Genomic DNA, 7,561 nt, shown 5'->3' on the forward strand with positions numbered 1-7,561 from the left:
GAAGTAAAAAAAAAGGTGGTTAGACCGTTGTTTACCATGTTAGTGTCTCCTGATTTGCATGTATCAGCGGCCATGCGAATCCCCATTCAGTCAAAATGTTCCTAACATGCATATAACACAATAAAAGGATATATATTCATAAGAAAAATGAGATTTAAGTTTGACATAACAGATGATTTTACTATAATGATGTATTTATAGAATTAAAGAATTTGTTTTTTATGGAATGGTAGAATACGCATACCTATTTTATTAGAAGATGTTTCATTAATGTCAAAAAGTAAAAACATTTTATGCAATTTGTACGATTGTTAACTTGAAATATTTTACAGGCACCTGTTAAGTATTGACGACCGTTTAGTGACCGGTTGTTGTCTTTTATATTTTGGTCGGTCGATTGCTGTCTCAACTAAATATACCACCCTACCCTAAAACTATACTATACTATAAAAATAGCTTTATGAATCACTTACGTTCAAGTGATTACAAAAGTGTTTACTGATTGTCCGTATGTATATGTGTTCTTTATTGCCTTTTGTATTGTTAAATCAGGTTGAAATGGCCATATGAGGAAGAAGATTCATGGAAACCATCTACATTGAATGGTAGTCATTATTTAACTTTCAAATATCCATTTGATGTTATCATCACTGGATTGGTTACACAGGGTAAGAAGTATTAATATTTACATGTGATTTAAACCAATATAAGTTAAAATTTAGCCATTTGATATTTTTATCTTATTCCTGTACGTACTGTTACTCGCATGAATAGCTGGGTATCTCTCTTTTAAATTGGACTTTTATAATGCAATTTTGAAATATTTTGGCTTTTTATAGTTAGCATTGTATTTGTATCCTATCCTTTTAAATATAATTTGATGTTGCATATATCTAGCTTCGTGTGATCCTGTCATTTTCTTTTAATAAAGTAAGTATTATCTTTAGTTCGGTCAATATGAAAATTCCATCCCTTCATCGAAATGACTGATTTGCTTTAGACGAAAACTCGAACAGAAAAGAACAATTATACTCAGTGTTAACCTGATTCACTTCTTTTTAACTTCAGGTAATCCATTAGGTAAAAACAACGAATGGACCCGCCAATTTGTTTTTAAATACTTGGATGATGCTCTGGAGCAGGAGATTACATATAGTCATGAAGGAAATCCTGTGAATGTAAGTTAATTTCATCTACAGGAAAGGTTACACCACGCACACACGTTCAGGGTATAAAATGAAATAACAACAACGAAATTTAACAGCGTGAAGAGAGGAGATATACATAAATATTTATAGGAAATATTTATTTATATTAGTTCCTATTAGCCACGATATATATTGTCCCTCCCCTAAACAGTATATAAATACCAAAAACATGTTTCCTTGTCCGTTTTGTAAACATGTCGATGCACACACTAACTAATCATTCGAGCATATACAAAAAAACTAGCAAAACGGTCTTTGTTCCATCTGGTTTTTATATCGATGCTTAAATATAGAGATTTATAGAATAACATGTCATGGAATCAACAAAGGAATGTAAGTGAGTCTGTGGTAGATGTTCAATTATATTACACTGTTTTCTTTAACAGTTCAAAGGCAATACTGATAGGAGTTCATTAAAGTACAACATATTTTCGAACCCTATCATCACAAGAGAGTTTACGATACAACTGACTGATTGGAATAACTGGCCAGCTTTACGAGTGCAGATCCTTGGCCAACCTCTGTCGTCTTATAACTGTACGTATTTTTCTGTTTCACCAATGAATTAATACACTTTATTATAACATAGTATTTAAAGAAAAATATGGGTAACTTAGAAAATAAAGGTATTACTGATATTAGAGGGAATCTAAATATGTACAAATCTTATCCTTGTCTTTTGAAACGAAAATATTGTAACAATATAAGCCGTTAGTTGTTACCCGAAAGCAGCGACCTGTGTCTTGTATATTTAAAATATGGGGGGGGGGGGGGGGGGGGTGAAAAGTAATATAAAAATCAAAAAGCTCAAACACACCAAACGAAAGGACTGTCATATTCCTGACATTTTCTTATGACGAAAAGGGTGGATCAACACTGGTTTTTTAGCTAGCTAAACCTCTGACCTGTCTGATAGTCGCATAAAATTCCATTGTGTTGAAAGAAATGTGCAAACAGAATTCTTAAAACAGGAACCTAATGACAAAAAACAAAATTAAATGACATTAAGTGTCAAACTCGATCAATCGATCCCTTTAGTGAACAGCTTTTTACAATACATGCCATTTTCTAAAATGGTGCTTATAAAAAATGTAAATTAATTGAACCTTAACCATTCTGTATCAGGTATGACTACCAACGTAATCAGAGTAAATACACAACAAGATACGAAAACAATCAACTGCCAATTAGTTTTATATTTTTTGACAGACATACAAAAAAGAGCACTGCAAACCTTTCTGTCAAAACTTTTATTTTCCCCAATCCCAATTGAGACAGGGTGACAGACAGAGGACAAAACATCGTGCTCTGCAGACAGATTTTCATAGGAAGAAGCCCTCTCTTTTTATAAACGTCTTAATGTTAATGCAAGCACCATATATATTTTAAACTTATCCACACATTATTTTTGTGTCACTAAAGGCCACTGTACTTAACAATTGACTTATAAAACTATTTACTAAGCATAATGTAATTGAATATAAATTCAAGATGTGGAATGATTACCAAAGCCAGTCTCCATCAAAGTCACAATTTGTAAAAGTACACCGTTGACTACGTTTTGAAATGCTCTATTAACATTTCATCTTTTTGAATTATGCATCTGCTTTTATCAATAAAATGTAATGGATAATGTTTTATGTGTTATTAAACATAAATTTTGTAGTTATACGCAATAGAATATAAACATAATGAAAACCAGTATAGTAATAAGATGTTATGTCTTAAAACTCTTTTGGTTACACAGATAGTCAGTCGATTGTGAAGTGTTATTATGTGACGGACGAAATAAGAAAGAATACAAACTCTACACCTGCCTCTACCTTAGATAAATGCAAAGTATCATGTCTGCAACTGTATTATCCGTTGTGCAGTTTTTACCAAGGTAAATTTTGTAAATAACATTACATCATGTATAAGACATAATTTTATGTACATGTTTATGCAGAAATAAAATAAATGTCATATATTTATAAGAAAAGGAAGATGGGGTGTGATTGTCTATGAAACAATCATTTACAAGAGATCAAATGACAGAAATTGATAACTATAGGTCTCCGTACAACCTCCAACCATGCACATAGTCAGTTATTAAAGGGCCCGCAATGAGAAATAGTCGAGTTGTGGTAAATAATTTAGTTTAATTATTATTTCAGAAAGTTATGTGTGTCAGTATTTATACTGACATTATGCAACCTAACTTGGAGCTATCAATTTTCAAAAGTTTTATACACGCTATAGTACCTGATGTATCTATGATGTTTTTTCTTATATGATATTAGCTGATTAGGCTTGTCACCTGTTCGTTCTGTATTTATCTACATGTTTTACGAATATGTTTCATATACTAAGACACATAATTTGATTTTAGATAATTCAACACATTGTTATTGCTGGAATACCCTGCCGTCTACATACGGGACCTCTGAAAATCAAACGTGCAACACTGACAACAGACTATTAGTTTACAAAACATATGGTATGAATTTATGTATACATTTTATCTTATAATTCATTTCAAATACTGAATTGTGCATGCAATAGTAAATATGTGTATTAAAACACAAGTTATAACAGCATTTATAGCACATGTTTTACTAAGAAAGAGTATATATGTTCTAGATAACTTTTGAATTGCACAATATAGATTAGATCAGTAGAGCAAAATAAATTTTAATGATAAAATAGCATCTTGAAAAATAGTCTCACTGTTTTACAGCGAGCTAAGCTATACAGACGTGTTAGCAATATCTATAACGCTCTCAAAGACTCCCCACTTATTAAATCGAATATAAGCTATCACCGTTATAGTTCGGCTTTTTAACAGTTTTCATCTGATAGTCACTGTTAAATCATATGCAGACGAAACGCGCGTCCGGCGTATAAAATTAAAAGCCTGGTACGTTTGATAACTATATACCACCGATACCCTATAACCTATCAGACAAAAAGCTTTCCATATTCTAAATTATATCTACTTATTATGATTATATAACTATATACTGTTATTGTTTATATTTTCTCTATATTTAGACAAACTATGCCCCGATCCTCCTACAGAGTATAAAGCTACCAGAAACTATACAATGCCTGTTCCAGGATTATACACATACAAGTCAACCTTGACGGATACATGTATTGATGGCAGATTCTTAGATAAAAACTTGACAAAGTCGTACACATGTCTACAAGATAATAAATGGTCACAAGCTATATTGATGTGTGAAGGTATTTATATTTTTAATTCTTATAAGAAAGGCAATAAATCAAAACTACCAACCCGTCTTTTCCATAGACCGACAGTGTTTATAAATGACCTTTCGTAATAATGATATTTTACAATATACCTATTGCGTATATTTTCTACAATCAAGATTCAGCATGAAGCATGATTTTATTCTTCAATACAACAGATTTGTAACAGAAAACCAGAATAATTGAAAACAAATCTAAGGTGTATGCAAACAAGGAATGTATATACAAATTAATAAACGCTCGACTACATGAGTCTATAGAATGACTGAAATAAATGTTTGTACGGGCTTTTATTGATAAACAAAAGTGGATTGAACAAAGTAGATCAAGCTAAATCAAGCAGTATGTAGCATATTTGTGTACTGAAAAAAGTATCTATCGAATTTACGAATAGCAGTTTTATGTTTATAATTGTAAGCCTTTATTTTTCCTTGATTATAAACATTAAAAATGTGATACAACTGCAAGTTCCAAACTGACGTAGAAATCAAAATAAATTCAATGTTTAAAAAAGGTTATTGAATGCACCTAAATGACAATCGTCGAGAAAATATAGGCTAGATTTATGAACAAAACAACAAAGGGGAAAACAAATATGATATACAGCAACGTACAACAACCACTATATAAATTATAAGCACCAATGCCTTTCACAAACTTATGACATATACTATTTCACCTCATGAATATGTCACTTATTCGTTTTTACATAAACAAAATGAAAGAATACATAGATTTGTTGAACTAAGTTTTAAGTGGATAAAGCGGTACCCAACACCTGGACTAAATAAATTTGGCTCGTTTAATTTTCAAAACATTTTGACAAAATACTTACTTTGACAAAAATATAAAAAAATTCAAAAAGATTGAACCAACAATTTAATCAGAAAAATTACACTGGTTATATACATATGTAGCAGTTTGACAGACAATCATTTTGATCATCGAGAAGCTTAATACTTCCTTAACAACACAACGTAATTTAAATATTTAGCTGATTTTTAAAGAGTTAACCACGGTTCAAATATGAAAATGAAAAATGCATATCTATCGAAATCATGTTAGGAGGCCCAAATTTTACTGAAGATGCACTTCAATTGGTACGTGTCATTGTTATCACAAATAATAATAATTGTACAACATTTATGTTTAAGATGTTTAAAATAAGAAACGAAAGACTGATGCGTACTGTTTGAACCGTTTGCAAAAGTTGAGGATAAAAGTCTAATTCTTTGTACTTCAAAAGTAATTCAAGTTCTTTCAAACAATTGTAAAGGAGTAGGTTCAGTAAGACCCCTTTTTGGCCCCAAAATATAGCAGTTTTACAAAGTTGTTAAAATGTAAACTTTTAGTTATTTATTGGACAGTAGAATGCTTCTGCTACATAATATGGGCTGTTTTTGACATAACAATGCACATATATCGGGTACTAGCACCATAAAGTCATGCTAATTTACTGAAATCTTCACAATTCTAGCATTTTAGTTAAATTTTAGACAGTTTTCAGGTAAAACGAAAGTGGCCTCATTCGTGTTCATCCTTAATATTGAAATGTAAGTTGTATTTTATGATAACACATAATATATAAAGGTTGAGGATGAACACGGATGCGGCCACTTTCGTTTTTGACAAAAACCATCTGAAAAGTGACATTTTTCGGCATATTTGGATGATTTTTCATATTTGAGCTTGAAACGGATCGTTTTTAATGACTAAATCAGTTAAAATCTTTCACATAAACTAATTGATTCAAATGAAAAAAACACTTAAGTGTTTAAAAAGGGGTCAAAATCTTTCGTCAGATGAACCTGAAATTTGAGGCCAAAATCGGTCCTCACCGGACCTACTCCTTTCCATTATTATGAACATGTTCATTTGTTGTCGCTTGTAGATAAAAAAGAAATAAAGAGTATGAACGAACGAATAAAACAGCTATCTAAAGTATTTTAAGTTATGCTGTTAGAATATCGCTTCAATAACAAAACACTAATATATTTGCTCACTAAAGAGAGACAAAAACAACAAATAAATTCACTTAATTGTCCAAATACTTTTATTTTATTAGTTTATTTTTTTTTTGTCTTTAGTACACATGTGTGATGAAACACCAACGTTGCTGCATGCTTCGAAGTATCTAAAGGACTCCAATACAACGGAATATATATGTGACCCATACTATTCTTTTTCAAATGGATCACAATCAAAGATTATAACATGCGATGGAAATAGTTTTAAATGGGAGAATTTGGACGATATATGTACTCGGCAAGGTAAATACGTACATTAGTTTTATTTAGAAAAAATGAAACTTCGAAATTAAAAAAGATTCGTGAAAAGGTTGAAATCTATATGATGTTATAATAGTTTAAAGACATATTTTCTTTTCTACTGACTTATAAAGAAATAAATAAACTCATAATAGATACCATGATTAAAGTTTTAAGGTCGAAAGATACTAGAGGGACATTCAAACTCATAGATAAAAAAAACTGACAACGCTATGAAAAAAAAAGAAGAAAAAGACAAACAGACAAACAATAATATACATGACACAACATAGAAAACAAAAAACGTAGCAAAACGAACCACACCAAAAACTGGGGGTGACCTCAGTTACTCCGGAAGGGTAACCAGATCCTGCTCCACATGTAGTACCCGTCGTGTTGCTCATATCATTACAAACCCGGTAAATAGTCTAGTTTGGTGGGTTACAATTTGGGAAACTGAAAGGGATTGTATATACGACATTAGTAACAAAATAATATGTACATCAACTGTCCAAAAACAAAGTTGATTACCAAAATCACATGGTTTCACGTCTGTAATAGTCATTTATGTATGTGTAACATATTTGTTTAATGTTCATTTTTTTATATATAAATAAGGTCGTAAGTTTTTTCGTTTGAATTGTTTTATATTGTCATATCGGTGCCTTCTATAGCTGACTATGCGGTATGGAATTTGCTCATTTTGGAAGGCCATACAGTGACCTATAATTGTTAATTTCTGTGTTTCTTTTGGTCCCTTGTGAACAGTTGTCTCATTGGCAATCATATCACATCTTCTTTTTTAAATTTACAAAATACAAGACGAATCTA

The 7,561-nt window shown here is 31.1% G+C and overlaps 1 long non-coding RNA gene across 1 annotated transcript; it reads left to right on the forward strand.

The window, feature by feature from the left end:
- The first annotated feature begins 550 nt into the window (after positions 1-550).
- Positions 551-3,093, forward strand: LOC139526010 (uncharacterized). Its single transcript, XR_011665084.1, has 4 exons — positions 551-668; positions 1,069-1,178; positions 1,595-1,745; positions 2,956-3,093. It is a non-coding gene; the product is annotated as an uncharacterized lncRNA (long non-coding RNA).
- Positions 3,094-7,561: the final 4,468 nt, after the last annotated feature.

Source organism: Mytilus edulis, chromosome 6 (assembly GCF_963676685.1).
Source record: "Mytilus edulis chromosome 6, xbMytEdul2.2, whole genome shotgun sequence".
NCBI lineage: Eukaryota > Metazoa > Mollusca > Bivalvia > Mytilida > Mytilidae > Mytilus > Mytilus edulis.